The sequence below is a fragment of the Anas platyrhynchos genome, chromosome 3, assembly GCF_047663525.1.
Source record: "Anas platyrhynchos isolate ZD024472 breed Pekin duck chromosome 3, IASCAAS_PekinDuck_T2T, whole genome shotgun sequence".
Taxonomy (NCBI): domain Eukaryota; kingdom Metazoa; phylum Chordata; class Aves; order Anseriformes; family Anatidae; genus Anas; species Anas platyrhynchos.
Genome location: NC_092589.1, coordinates 11,932,841 through 11,947,881, shown reverse-complemented (window position 1 = coordinate 11,947,881; position 15,041 = coordinate 11,932,841). Strand labels below are relative to the sequence as shown.

The 15,041-nt window shown below is 44.4% G+C and overlaps 1 long non-coding RNA gene across 1 annotated transcript in view; it reads right to left on the bottom strand.

Moving 5' to 3' along the window:
• LOC106018859 (uncharacterized) overlaps window positions 1-15,041 on the bottom strand; it is a 618,314-nt gene that overhangs the window by 366,819 nt on the left and 236,454 nt on the right. The window lies entirely within an intron of this gene.

The window sequence follows — 15,041 nt, the reverse complement described above, 5'->3', positions numbered from 1 at the left end:
TCCTCCAAAAACCTCAACCTGAAAAGCCCAAGGCCTCAGGCAAACCTCAACTCCGAGGTGAGCTTCTGGGTGCAGGGACTGCTGCTCCTGCTGACCGGGCACGTTGCGCTTTGGCTGAGGTGCTCATCTCCAAAGAAACCACCCTGGGCAAACTAAATGCAGATTTAAAAATAATAATCTCCTCCCTAGCGAGACGCATATGTGTGAATTTTCTTCTGCTAACTATCTGCCTAATATTGTTGATCAAATCTTTGATTAAAATAACATTAGCGGCTGAGCTGGTGTGATAGGGAAGCAACTGAGCGAGTTTGGTACAGACTGTTATAATCATTTGGATTTGTGAAGTGCTTTGTGATAATACAGGACCCTGAAGAGCTAATATTTGTTCAGGAACGGCACACAACACGGTTCTCTTCTTTCCTGCCCCTGTCTCTCACGAGCAGCAATTGCTAGATACCAGGCCACGTTTTTATTGTTTCTCAGTATTACAGAGGCAGTAGCTGGAGTTTTCACATTCTCATTGTGTGCATCAAAGAGGAAGTACAACTCTGCTTTCTCTCAGAGAAAGTGATCTCTGAATAGACACAGAGAAAAGGCCGTGGAATAAAGGCTGGCAAGGAAATGAATGCTCCAGTCCTTGAAAACGCCAAATCATCTTCCACTTATTTACAATATGCACTGCAGTAATGACTAGCAGCCATTACGCTAGGTGCTGTGTGTTCACAGAGCAACAGATAATCCCTGTTCTAAGGAATTTACAGCACTAAAGGAGGATAGGAGAGAAAGCAGGATCAGGAAATTACCTGCCCAGCTTGGCGGCTGGGCTGGAAATTTACCAGTTGTTCACCACCTTATTCCCACAGCCAGCTGCAATTCATGGGCAACCACAGTATCTTGGTCTCGGTTTAGACACAAGAGGAGAAGGCACCCACAGCTGAAATACAGACATCTCAGAAGATGAATGATAGATAGAGAGGATACAGGATTTTCTCTCTCCATCTGTTAGAGCCACTGCAGGCTGAGTGGAATTTGAAGGGAAGGCTCGAAAGGACGGAAGGACACAGCTTTGCTGCTAACCTTGGAAAAGATAAACTGGGCATGAAAGCTAATGGCAAAACATCTTAGCCTTTGGCCTGTGTTTTCTCTTAGCAAGAAAAGGGCAGGACCATCCACTGAGTCTTTCTTATTCTTCAGAATCTCTCATTCTTGTCCTAAACCAGGAAGGGCTCCCCTTGCATTTTTCTCCCTTACTGATCCCCTCTTCCCTACTGGCTTTGATGAGAAGAGGGGCATCCAGGTGAAGACCAAAGAAAACGATTCCAGGTCAGGTGTTACAAAGAGCAATGCAAAAATATCAGTGAAGAACAGCATGAATAGACAAATCAAGAGCAGAGAACTGAACTTTTCTGCCAGCCTTTGGAAGTTATTCACTCCCTCCTTCCCTCCTAGCTCCCAGGCCATGGACAGTTTAAATTCACAGCCACAGGGTTTCCACAAGATGCTTTTTCACTGTTTGGGCAGTGAGATCCCTATAACGTGCCTCCAACTGGGCATCCAAGACAACCTCTAAATGTCCAAGTTCCTATGGACCATTTCTGGATGAATTGCCTGTGTTGGCCCAATGTCACTCAGCCAACGTATCCCCCCAGAAAGGAACCTCCACTTTGTAATAATAAAACTGCTTTGGAACCAGGGAGTGCTTTAGATGTCTAAATATAACGCACTGCAGGTCTGGGTGGAGTCACATGAAAAGATGTGGCCATACCTAATGCTTTAAGAAGAAACTGGCTCAGGAAAAAAAAAAAAAAAAAAAAAAAAAAAAAAAAAACAGCCTGAGGCTTTAACATGGCCCTGACTTGTAGTAAATCTATAAATTGATATTGTATACATACAGAAATACATGAATATAAATTCTTGCTGCTACTTTGTTAGTTATTTAATTCTCTGTCGTATTTTTGGGTTAATCCTGAGCTGGCAACGTTTGAAGATCCTGGAGCAGAGCGGTGCCAGGACACCAACGCATAGGAGATGGGGTTTCCATCTGTATGTCTGGGGCCAACTGTCCAGGCACCCTGCAGCCAGTCAGTACAGCAGCCGAGGGGACTGCCAGGTATCTGTAAATCCCAGACATACAGACAGAAGGGGCAGGAAGACAGCAGACAGCCTGCAAAAGATATGCCTTATCACTACAAATGACAGCATTATTAGAGATTGTAATTCCTGAGTTCTTTGATTGCAGGGAAAACAGAGGTAGGGGAGTGAAATCTGCAGGCTTTCAGAAAGACTACCTGTGGTAAGGCTGAAAAAATATCACAAGCTCTCATACTGTTCTCAGGGAGCTGGAAGGTCTGATGGCAGTGACATTAGCAGGTAAGGGACTCATCGGATCAACCAGCCACCGCTGGGCAACCTCCTTAACCCATATCCAATACCAGCACCATTTCTGGAAGATGAGGGGATAGTTAGAGCTCAAAGATGGAAAAAAAAAGGGATGTCCTTCAACACCAGACAATTCATCTGCCTTCTCACTCATTTTCACCCCTCATTGCTGTTGTTATTTACACTGGTAGCATAATTCCTCTAGCTGCTGGAGAAACTGGATGCCTGCTGAAATGCGATGGCATTTAAGAGGTGTCCAACACCTCGGAGAAGACGACCTGCATTCTGCAAGAACATTTCACCATCTGCTTTCCAGGTCCATGGGAATGCTCCCATTACATGAAGTGTAGGTTTTTATTCACCACATCAAGGAGTAAAAGCGTTCCTCTAAAACCAGCCCCTTTTAATTGCTGAAGGCTGTAACAAATGCAACATGCCACCATCTAGTCCTGCATTTATAGTGAGTGTCTACACCCTTGGGCATTCGCAGGGATTTCTGCTGCAGATATAAATATATATACAGAGGCATGCACATTACACACAGAGACGTATATATTTATAAATACATTTAGGCATAGGACTATATTTATGATATAAAACGATTGCTTCCTTTTTTATACCCAGCTCATGAATAATTTGGGAAGACTGAGGTATTTTCTCCTGCATTACAAGACTTAATTGTTTGGCTCCTTCATTTATCTTTGGCTCTGATTTGTAATTTATGCCTTTGCACAGCTTTCAGATATAGAACATTTCTTTTGTCCCTTGCCCATAACATTTAATTTCTCTCCCACTGATTATTTATCTGTGTAATTTAAAGCTATATTATTTAATACTACAAGCTATAAGGTGTTTGGGGATGCCATTTGTATGAAAGATGCTGCACAAAATAGAGCTGCATTGTGCTACGACTCCAAGTTCTTCCTACATACAGCACATGCTGTTTCCACAATCGTAACACAACCATCCATTCCATATCAATATATTGCTTATTTTTTTAGGATATCAAACTGTACATGTTTTGAAATATATAGAAACTGAAGTACTTTTTTTTTTTTTTTCCTCCTGAGATGTTTGCTCTTTAGTGTCTTAAACTAAAAGAAGCAGAAAAAGCTTTTGCTCAAGTAGCAACAGTGACCTCTAGTGTGTTTTTGAAATTTCTTCCCTTGCCTTTACACCCATTGTTCCTTTAACCTTTAGGGCATTATTTAAGAACAATTTTCCGGATAGTATTTGGACTAATTTTCTTATTGACTCTAGTCTATAGCAGAACGTGATTCTTGGGCGATCTTCTTTTATCCTCATAATCTATGGTAAAGTAAGTGTGTCTTCATTAATGACTGTGATTATCATATATAAAGTTGTCATTTAAATGAGCAATCATCTCCCTCACACATGCATACACACACACACAAATTGAGCTTTATTTGTAGCAGGAATTGAAATTTGGCTAAATATCCTATTTAGCTTCAAGCAGTAAACATCAGGAGCACAGATTGCATTGGTTGACAGAGTTTGTCAGCCAAGACCACAGGTTTTTTTTTCCTATTTCTTTTTTTTTTTTCCACCATACTAGTCTATACCACGCACAGATTGTCTTTCAGATGAGGAATGTTGCAAGAACACTCCATAGTGCATACAACTGTTAAATTGGCACTGCTGTCACTAAGCCTATGTCAGCACTTCCAATCTAAGCTGCTATTTTCAGGAGTTTAAAATTCAGTTACATGAGCCGTTCTGTACTGGCACTTGATGCACGTGGCCCTTCAGGGAAGGAGGTTATTCTGAACGAGGGAAGCATGTGTTGGCATTATGGGCGGATTTCTGTGCCTGCATGTGTGCGTACGGCCATGCATCAGCACGTTTGTGAAGCACGGTGCAAATTTTCGGGCCTATCCGCTCAGCTCTGTTCAACTTTTAGAAAAGCAAAGACCTACTTATGACAGCTACTTTCCTCCCTCCTTCCGTAGATGTCAAAGCCAGGCTTTGCTTGTAGCAAAACGTTTCTCTGAGCTCTGTTGAATTTTAAAAAGAGAAAGGAATTGTTTGTGAAGCTGGTTAATTCTGGTAGTCATCCCACCAAACTCCTCGCAGGTTAAAGAGAACAGATCTGGGGATACATTGAAAAGCATCTGCAGACCGTGTGCATACTCGTGAACCAAACCCCAGCCCCAACAAGTAGCTGAGCCCACTTACATGCTACCAGCATCTATACATGTACCCGGCACCCTAAATGATGGTTGGCACACGGGCACCAAGAGCCAGCAGATGTCCCTGATATTGCTCCTCCTTTCATGTTCTCAGGGACACATCTTCCCCTTTAGGCTTTGCCTGGGCCACTTTCTGTGTGCTCAGTGGAGGACCCATCCTTGGATGGCTTGCTGTGGCTCCCGTTTTACGCTACCAGCCCAAGAGTACCTCCTATGTCTTTGTTTCACAGGAAAGGATCTATCAAATCACCAAGATGTATTTTTTAAGATGAGAACATGACAAATTGGGACTCTGTCTCTCAGCCATGGTGCTGAACTCTCCATTTTCCTTCCCACAAATGTGTGAATTGGGGATGGTGATGGCCTTAATTTGATTCCTCTGGCTTTTCTCAAACAGTGACAGCATCCCAATGCCATTTTTATTTTAATTTAAGGGTGTCTGGATCCATTCAGGGTTTGAGTTAAGGGGAGGAAAGGCTTTGCTCACATATTTAGATGGAGAAACGAGTTTAAAAAAATCCAGGAAAAAGATGTGAATGGAAGGAATTATAATGTGTAGACCTTTGATGTACTGACTGCATTGCTGTGGAGGAGGAAAGTCAGACTTCTTCTTGGCTAATAGAAAGGAAAAAGAGCAAGAAGGGGAACACTGAAGCTGCAGAGGTCCCACATGGATCTCATGGAGGGCTTGGGCCTACATCCCTTGCTTACATCCCTCATATCCCTGATTTTCACTGATCAAAATCAGGGCTTGACTCCTCCTCGAGCCAGACGTTGTTCAGTGCACGTTCCCACAGTTAGGATCATTCCCATTCCCATTCCTTTTCCCAGCTCCTTTCCTGAGAACTCCTTTTGCTGAACCGGGCCCTTACCATGACGGAGAATGTCCTGCTTTCAGGTCCTTCCTCTCCAGCTACACAAAACCCCCTGTCAGGTTGAACAACAGCGTCTGCTGAACGCCAGTTTCTCCTCCGAGCAAAGCAGGGCTCTTAAGAGTTTTCAGTGCTTTTCTTCTTTTCCCCTTACCCAGTCTGTAAACAGCATAAATTAGTAATCAAAAAGATACAGCCCTCTGAATCTTTTATGATGGTGTGAGTGAGAGAGAAACTTGCAGACCAAAGGCTCTAATACACACATATTTGTAAAGGTCTTCTTTGTTTAAGGAGAAGAGTGAAAAGGCTGGAGGCTCATCCCTCCCCTCACCTGCTCTTTGTGAGTTAATTACAAGCTGAATGAGCTGCCTGTCTCAGGGTCTTTCTTCAGGGCACTTTCTTGCACAATGCCACAGATCTACATCAATTATCTCAGCAATCCCTTTTATTACTTAGTTTTAAAATACCCACTTGCAAGAAAGCTTGGCTACAGCCCTCAAATAACTTGATGTGCTGCTGGAGCACAGCTTTAGCTCATGATTCTTCCTTTTTGCTCATTTCTCAGAGTCAGCATATATACGTGCATGTGTGCAAGCACATTTATTGTCTGTAGAGGAGTGGGCAGATCTATACAGGGCCTAGATCCACTCTCTAGTGCCTTGGACCACATCCAGGACAAAATAATTCGGTGCAACAAAGTGGAGGGAGCCCACCCGAAATGATAAGAACCCCCTGCCAAATCTTGAAATCCAACCTGTTTTTTGTCCTTTGTGCAGGTGGGCACCTCCCTGTCAGAGCACAGACCTAGGGATGGCAGCTGGACGCAGTCAGGCTCATGGTTTCAGGCTGTTCATGTTAGGAAGGGCTACTCTGCTTCTGACTGAGGTCCATACCCCTGGTAGCTGCCTCCAGCAGGTCTCTGTGATGGAAACCTGAAGAAAAAATGGGGCCAGGGAAGCACAATCCTTTCCTTGTATGCTGTCCAGTTTCCTAAAATCAACGACTCCAGGATTTTCTGAACTGGAGATCCCACTCAGTTTATTAATGACCATTCAATCGAGCTCTCCTAATAAAGTTGCCTAATCCCATTATTTTATTTATTTCGAATCAGATTTATACTTCTGGTCTCCTCAACATCCTGTGTCAATGAGTAGCACAATTTCATTACGCCTGTGTGAAAAAGCACTTCCTTTTTTTTGTATTAAAAAAAAAAAAAATCACTCCTTTGACCATTTCTAGATGCTCCCTCATTTTTTGTATTTATTTATTTCTAGGCTGAAAGAGCCACAGGGCTGGGTGGGATCAGGAAAGCCCACACTCAGCAGTCAAAGAGAAAAAACCTCACGTCTTCGCCGACAAAAACAACGAAAGGTGTTGATGTGAGAGAGACAGTCTAACCAATACACACTGATATTGCAATCCCTGCCAGCTCCCACAGCTCAGACAGAGCCATCTCTTGTGAAAACCTCCATCCCACCTCTGTGTTCAAGACCCTTTCAGCAGCTAAGGAGGGCACCCGAGCAGAACCGCCACAACCCCAGTTACACAAAGGGGCAAGCTTTATGGAAGGGGGAAAACGAAACAGAGAAGTTGAAAGCAGACAGCCATCACTGAAATAAAAATAGCCTAATTTGCACAGAGATCTGAGCCACAGGTCACAAACAGTTGAAGACGTGCTTTCCTAGCTTAAAAGAAATGAAGCCACTTTTATTGGGGTCAGGTCCTCAAGCAGTCAAACCAGCTCCGGGTTGAAATGCTGGGAAGTGGGGGTACAAGTGACTGGTCTGGAGTTAGCTACCAGTGTCAGTGACAGCACTGAGTGAAGTCATGCTCTCATCCATACACGTGCAGAGAAAGGGAGCCTCCTCCCGCAAGGTCTGCTGCAAAGGAGCAATGCTCGTCCCAAGAGCCTAAAATGGCATCTGGCTGGGAAGAGCTTCCCTGAGCATCGGGTGGTCTTACGCTTCTGAGAGGTGGGGTGAAGTCTGCATCCTTTTCTTCCTCTTCTAAAAAAGGCTGTCTTCCTGGTCAGTATATTTTGCAACTGGATTCCTCCTCCAACTGGAGGAAAGACCTGGAGATGGGCGGGGGGGGGAAGTTCATGATTTTAATGAAGAGGGGATGATGGCAGAACTCGAAGTCTCGGGCCCATAAGCTGCACACTTGTATTAAAGACTAACTGCGTTACTTTTTCTTGTTTTCTTTTCCCCCATCATTTGCTCCCATCAAACTGATTGCATTGCTTTGCTCAAGTTAAGTGCGATTTTTCAGAAAACCAGACTTGAGTCACTTTCCGAGTAAGAAGAACTGGCATTGGCTGCAAAGGTATCAATATTTCACCAGGTCTTTGTTCAGCACTGGTTTTAGCTTTTCTTAATGGTGCACTTTACCAGGCAGCTTTTTCATACATCATTAAACAGCAGCTATAGCACTCGTGCCCTGTTTCTGATTTACCGTAGATAGTAATGTTTAAGATCACATTAAACACCACACATGCTCTCAGCTATTTGAGCAACATCAGAGTAATGAACAGTCAATAGTCTTACTAAATTAGTACCCTTTGGAGCTCTCGTTACTGAATCAAATAAGTATCCTTGGTCCTCCAGTGAAGGCAATTCTAATGTGAAATAATGAATTTAGTGTCTAATCAAAACTTAGGGGGTCCTTCTCCCTTCTGACTTTCAAGAGTAAATTATATAAATTATGTAGAATAGATCTCAGAGTTCCAGGTCCTGCAAGGTGCTGCTGAATAACTACCAGGAGTGACTTGGACACCAAGGTCCAGCTAATAAAAGTCAGTGAGGGAGGCGAAGGTAGAAGCAGCTCTTCTGGGGTTACGGGCCTCAAAGAGAAGAAAATAGGGTCTGAGTGCACCTCCTGGTTCTGGCAGAGGCTCCCGATGAAATGCCACACAACCTATCTGTACCTCCATCTCCTCTCTGCCGTGGGGGAATGCCACCACTTCCTAACCCTAGCAAGCCTTTTACAGCATTGATACAGGAACACAGGAGAAGTTCTTCATTGTAAGTAAGGCCCAGCAATACGAAATCCTCACCTCAGCTGATGTCTGAAGATGTGGCCGTGATTCCTTCCAACACTTCTCTCAACGAGATGGAAATAAGAAGCAGGAATCAAGATCAAATTTGCCTAATCACTAAATAAATTGCAGACACTGGGTCCAAATCACCAGTACCTCAGGATGTGTTCAGATCCTACCTTGACTTTCCTTTTTTAATTTTTTCAGTCACATTCCCTACATAGGCATGAAGAGCCAACTGTCTTCACCGATCTCCATAGAAACAATACAGGGCTTCAAAAGAACAAACTGTACCACATAAGCTAGGAAACTTGCTTTAGGAACGCTGTACCATTGGCCTGCAGGACAATGGCAGAGAATTTATGCCAAATTTAGAGGAAATTATGTTTTCTCTTCCTCATCTCCCATTTGCAAAAAGTATCACCTATCAGTAACGCCAATAGCCTTCCAAAGCACTCCATGATTTCCTGCAAAGAAAGCACTGTGTTTTTCATGACAAGTTATGTTTCAGAAGAACAGCTCCGTGACGCAGCCCCACTATTCTCTGCAAGTCACCGTTCCTTTTCTTAATACTATAGCTCTCTTAATCAGGACATCCCACTGTCACATACATAACAATGTGGTGTGAGAGTTGTCTTTGCAGACTAACCATGCCTGAGCAGCATTTGAATTTATCACAAAGTATTTTTTAAAGTTTTGTTGGAGTTTCTTTTGGTTCATGAGAAAGAATTTTAAAACTCTGAGTTAGGTCCCCTGCCCCTCTTGAGAGTCCCCTTATTTGCTTTCTACCCAGTCCCAGCTGATGACAAATATGATGGGACTACAGCAGGGCCTCTTGAAATAAGACCGGTATTTAAAGCCAATCTCTCACATACTGGACCCCAAAATAGCATGAAGCATGCTGCCCTTCACCCATGCTTTGGGGGTTCCCTACAGCCCTTCAGGGCAAAGCTTGGATTGTGTCCTCAACTTTTCCTTCTGCCCAAAACTGTAACATACCACAGGTACCTTTTGCTCCCTCTGAGTCACATTTCTCTGGTTACACAATATGTAACCAGCTGGACGAAGCACTGTTCAGGATTGCCTGCCTACTCTTCCAAAGAGATACAACAAGGAAATGAAGTTGAATTTCCCCCCCCAAAAAAAGGTTTACATTTCCTTTTGTATGATGTTTCTATTTTTATTCATGTCCTAACCTCTCCTTCCCTTTTAAAAAGGGAGACTTTTTTTTCAGTAATTTAAAACTGCAGCATTTCCATACGAAACCGAAAAGCAGGCATCTACCAAAACCAATCACATTTCTCCCTGTCTCTTCCACAGCAAGGTCAAAACCCTTTCATGACCACTTATGTGCGGTGGGCCCGCGATGGGGAGCTTTTTTACAAGAAAGAGAAAAAAAAACAATCATTTCCCAACCAGATTGGCCAGACTGTAGAGACAAGGCCACCCGGCAGGTAAGCTCGCTTCTTTGCAATGACTTCCTTAAGGTTGTAGCTTAGTAAGAAGCTGGCATTGACACCTCCTGAGATGCCATTCACTGTACATTTTTCCTTCAATCCAGAAGTGATACGGAGGAGAATGGCATTCGGTGGTTATGCAGAACGGTGCACGTGGCAGAAGCACCAAAACTGTTTCTGAAATCCTGCAGGACACCGAGCACGGCACGAGACGCAGGACGGCTGCACCGCTGCTCGTCGTATCCTACAGCCCTGCTCAGAGACGCGTGGCCGCTTGCAGCTGCAACAGGCTTTCTCCCAAAGTGCTTTGAAGTCAAGAGAAAGCTATTATTGATCATAGCAGGCTTTGGAGGAAGCCAGCGCAGGGGAAGCAGAACTGATACTTATCATAAGCAAGGAGGCTGTTTTTCTTTCCTGCCTTTGATTGATTTTGTCATTCACCTGTGATTCCTTACTGCTTTCTCCCGTACAAGTCGTAGCTAGAGAGTCTCAATGATAGCAATTGATCAGGAGTTACGTTTGAATGAAGAGAATTACTTTTCTGTTTGCCACCGGCCCTTGTTTTGCTTGGGCTCTTAGCAAAACAGTGATTCCAAACCCCTTCTCGTGCCCAAATCCTGCAAAGACATGTACATTTAACATTGCAGGCAGTCGTTTGTCAGTTTGGGATTCAATAGGCATGTAAAATATCTGTACAAGTCTTTGCATGTTCAGGATCTCGAGTGCTCACAGTTCTATTAATAGCAATAATTAGCACAGACTAATCCTTGATGAGAAATCAAGCTAGGGCTTTGATTCAATTTCCTTTAATTGTAAAAACAAACAAACAAAAAAAATCCCTAGTAATATGCTTTATTACCTGAAGGTCTCGCTCCTTTTCAGAGGTCTCCCAGAACCACGTTAGCTCTCTCTTCTGGCCTGCAGAACATCAGTTCTCAATCCCCCTGGCTTATGCAAGTGTGCACGTCACTGGAGAAAATTATAAGAGGCTCCCTAACCTTCAATGGTAGGAAGGTTCCTGTTTCTTTCATCCCAACACATAAATCCATATTTGTTCTTCATTCGACAAGGCTGTGAAGGGCTTAAATATCCTTACAGGACAATCCAAGGTTCCACACGTCTCTCATCCTGCTTAGCAATCCCAACTGTACACAACTGTTAGAGTTTCAGATCCATCAAGCTGTCATTCCTGCTATCCGCATGTAGAGAGCTTTTGGCTCGAGTTGGAAGTTTATGAGCAAGATTAAATCAGTGCTAACATCGGGTTCACATTTAATTCTTTAGAATAGCCGTGTTCTTACAAGATTTTGACCTCAGTGAGACAAGAACTCTGGGAGATGAGCTCCTCTCATGAGGTTTCTGAGGTCTGTCATGGTGGAAATCTCCTAAGACACATCCTGACGCTTTGTGCCATGTTACAAATACATGACAGAGCACCAAGGGTTCTCATTATCTCACTGAAAGCTGTAGGAATATACGTCTCCAAATCTTCTACGCCACAAAATGCAGGGAATTGCTAGATTTTGGGGCTCTGGCCCGTTTCCTGTTCTAAGGCACCAACATTTTCCTGGAGAAAATGATGCATTAGTAGGATACAGCACACTTTTTCCTTTATCAGCTATGAAAGATTGTATCAGATTTAATATTCTTTTTTATTATTGGTCATAAAATGTTGTTCAAAAACTTAATAAAAGCAAAATCTGAGAAAAAAAAAAAAGAGAAGATGTACTTCTGAGCCAAGTTCATCCAAAGTATGAGACAGACATCTGGGAGGTTACTGCAAATACCTTACAGCAATATTCATTCATTCACTCATTCATTCCAGTTTTAAAGCAATTGGATTGCATTATGTTTTCACCTTTTCCGTGTTTCTTCCTGTCAGTGTTCTAGTGAGCAAGTTTCAGGGTGACCGACCCCTAAGGAAGCATGGGAGAACTGTTAGGAAGTGCTTTCAGTTTGTTTGATACCAATATCCCAACTAGACACCTGCTCCCAAACGCGGTGTTTATCCAGTCACAGTGTGGTGATGCTTTGTAGCCTGTGTGGCCAGTGAAAGCCAAACAACAGCCCTTGAACTTGGTCCACTGGATCAGCTCCTCGAAGAGCCACAGGGTAACTCTGCCAGCCCCTGCTGCAGAAAGCAGCAGCATCACTGCCGTCAGCAGGACAAGGATCACAACTTCAGGAGCAGGGAACAAAGCAGCAGAACGAGGTAGGTTTACGCCTAATATTTAGCAAAAGCCAACCTGAGGCACTTGTGATGCAAGCGCAGGAGCCTGAGCCTCCTGGTGGATTGTGCTGACTGCTGACGGTGCTGAGAACCAAGAGCCGGCGTGTGCAGGCTGAGCAACCGCTGACAGCTGGGTGTGCCAGCAGGTAATGCTCCCATACACGTCTCTGCCCAAAAAACTCCAGCCTGGATTCTGGCTAGCCCAGGGGATTCCCGTGCTCGTGGGTGCTCGTGTTTTTCATTTAAAGGTGCGCTGATCGATGCAAAGCCCTGCCCCTCCTTCGCACGACTCCAAGGAGGCATCAGGCGCGTGTAGCTGTGACGCATGCAACTGAGCAAATCTCTCTGCAAACTTTATAGCCACATCTGTAACCTTTCAGGGCACCGCAGTTTCTTGCCAGATTGCAAAGATAGAGGAAATAATGCGCTGCACATGCTCAGGTCACAACAGCTGAACATGCATGCTGACGGGCTCTCAGTACAAAGGGCCAGATTCTCCAGCTGTTGTGGATCAGCCCAGCTCCATAACGGGGATCCCGAGTTTTCAATCTGGCCCACTAACGCTTACAAATAAGGTTCAGAATAAATTCCTCAGCCCAAACTATTTACTGTCCTAATAAGAACGGCGGGTGTGGGGTTGAATTATCCATGTGGGGTTGAATTATCCGAAGGAAAACAAGATTTAAGTGCGTTGCTGCTGACAATACACACCTCTACCTCACAGGTACAGAATCACAGAATCACAGAATCACAGAATTTCTAGGTTGGAAGAGACCTCAAGATCATCGAGTCCAACCTCTGACCTAACACTAACAGTCCCCACTAAACCATATCCCTAAGCTCTACATCTAAACGTCTTTTAAAGACCTCCAGGGATGGTGACTCCACCACCTCCCTGGGCAGCCCGTTCCAGTGCCTCACAACCCTTTCAGTAAAGAAATTCTTCCTAACATCTAACCTAAAACTCCCCTGGCGTAACTTTAGCCCTTCCCCCTCGTCCTGTCACCAGGCACATGGGAGAACAGGCCAACCCCCACCTCTCTACAGCCTCCTTTAATGTACTTATACAGAGCAATAAGGTCACCCCTGAGCCTCCTCTTCTCTAGGCTGAACAAGCCCAGCTCCTTCAGCCGCTCCTCGTAGGACTTGCTCTCCAGGCCCCTCACCAGCTTCGTCGCCCTTCTTTGGACCCGTACCTTGAAAGGCGTTTTTGGATGCTGTGGTCCAAACCAGTAATTTCACTGCTTGCTGTCTGGGCTAGGCTGTTTGCTTAGAAGAAGCTATAAAACAGGCACACACACACACAATGGCCAGGAAAATGTGGTTCTGGTGGGATCCAGCCCCTCTCCAGCACAGACAGGATCAATCTGAGAAGTCAGTCTCCAGGCTGGTTACGAGAAGGCTCCCTGGAAATCGTCTGCTAAATGAAGACAGGAACCCCTCCATTCCCTAAACAGTCTTCATGCAGGACTATTTAGGGAGTGGACTATTTTAGAAGGGAAGACACAGGTATTACGATGGCTGCATGCTATTTTAAGAATCCTTTAAATGGAGAGCATCCACCGCTACCACATCCATCACATCGAGGCTTTCAAAGCACCTACGCTAGGCTCCCACTCTGATCAGCCCTTTGGACAAGCCTCCCTCTCTCCCCCTTTGACTGCCCAGACCCCCTGTTGCACCAAAAGATGGATAAAAGCTGGCTAACAGCCTGGAAAATATAGCATCAGCTTAGTTAGCTCTGTATCTCTTCCATCAGCTGGACAGATCAAACAGATATTGCCGGACAACTGATTTCTGTTAGCAAAGATAGTTTAATGCAGGTTTGCATCCCTCCTCCTTTATCCTTAGATAAATGGCATGACAGAAGGGAAAATTGCTTCCTGTCCTCCAAGAAAACCTAATGGGAGGAAAAAAATCGAATACGTTCATATCATTGCCAATAGCTGTATTAACTTCAGTTGCAGCAATATGTTCTGGATGAAAGGGACAAGAGATAAAAGTAAGCGGAGATATTACCCCTCCACCTCACACCAGATGGACTGATTTTTTTCTCAACACATTCTGCTGAAAGCCACGGGCCTGTCTGCAGCTCGGTAGCGCAACCCCGGCAAAGGGGAAGGGGTTGGTTCCCCTTGCTAGGTGCGGGTGTTGACAACGTAGGCATTAACCTCGGAGCTACTTCAAGAGCCTCACTCGACACGGACAGTCCTAAGGCAGACGGCTGTATCAGGTCGGATCGACCCCAGGAGCTCCTGTTTGTGCTCCTTGCCCGTGGAGGAAGGCTAGACACAACGTCCCTGTGCAGACTTCTCCAACAAACATGCCCAAAGCTAGTTGAGATAAACCCTATTAGGGGTGTTATTTAGGTACAATATTAACGCTCAAGGATGAACCTGCAAATTTTGAATCCCATCGTGTGTCACAGTCACATCAAATGCCCAAGAAGCAACCCGTATTTTTTTATTCATAAAACAGAAGTCTAAAAGAAACATTTTTTCAGTTCTACACGTTTCTATTTCACATTTATCAAGTACATTTCCCTTATATCTGCCTGACAACCAATTCCAGCTTTTTAGTATGAGAATAAAAACTGCCCAATTTCACCCCAGTTTCATCTCCTCTGAAAATGGAGAATTAATCCCAGGGGTGATTTCTGTCCTGTGACTTCTGCTCAAAACACAAACTGTTTTGCAAGCTTGGACAACGATTGCTCAAAGCAACGGGCCAGATTCACCTTGGCATTGCTCTGTTTCCTCGCTGCCATAATAGCACTTTAATCAACAAGCAGAACTGGCATAAAGCACTGATGCATCAGGCCCATCATATAGAGTACACCCACTTAATCAGGTAATC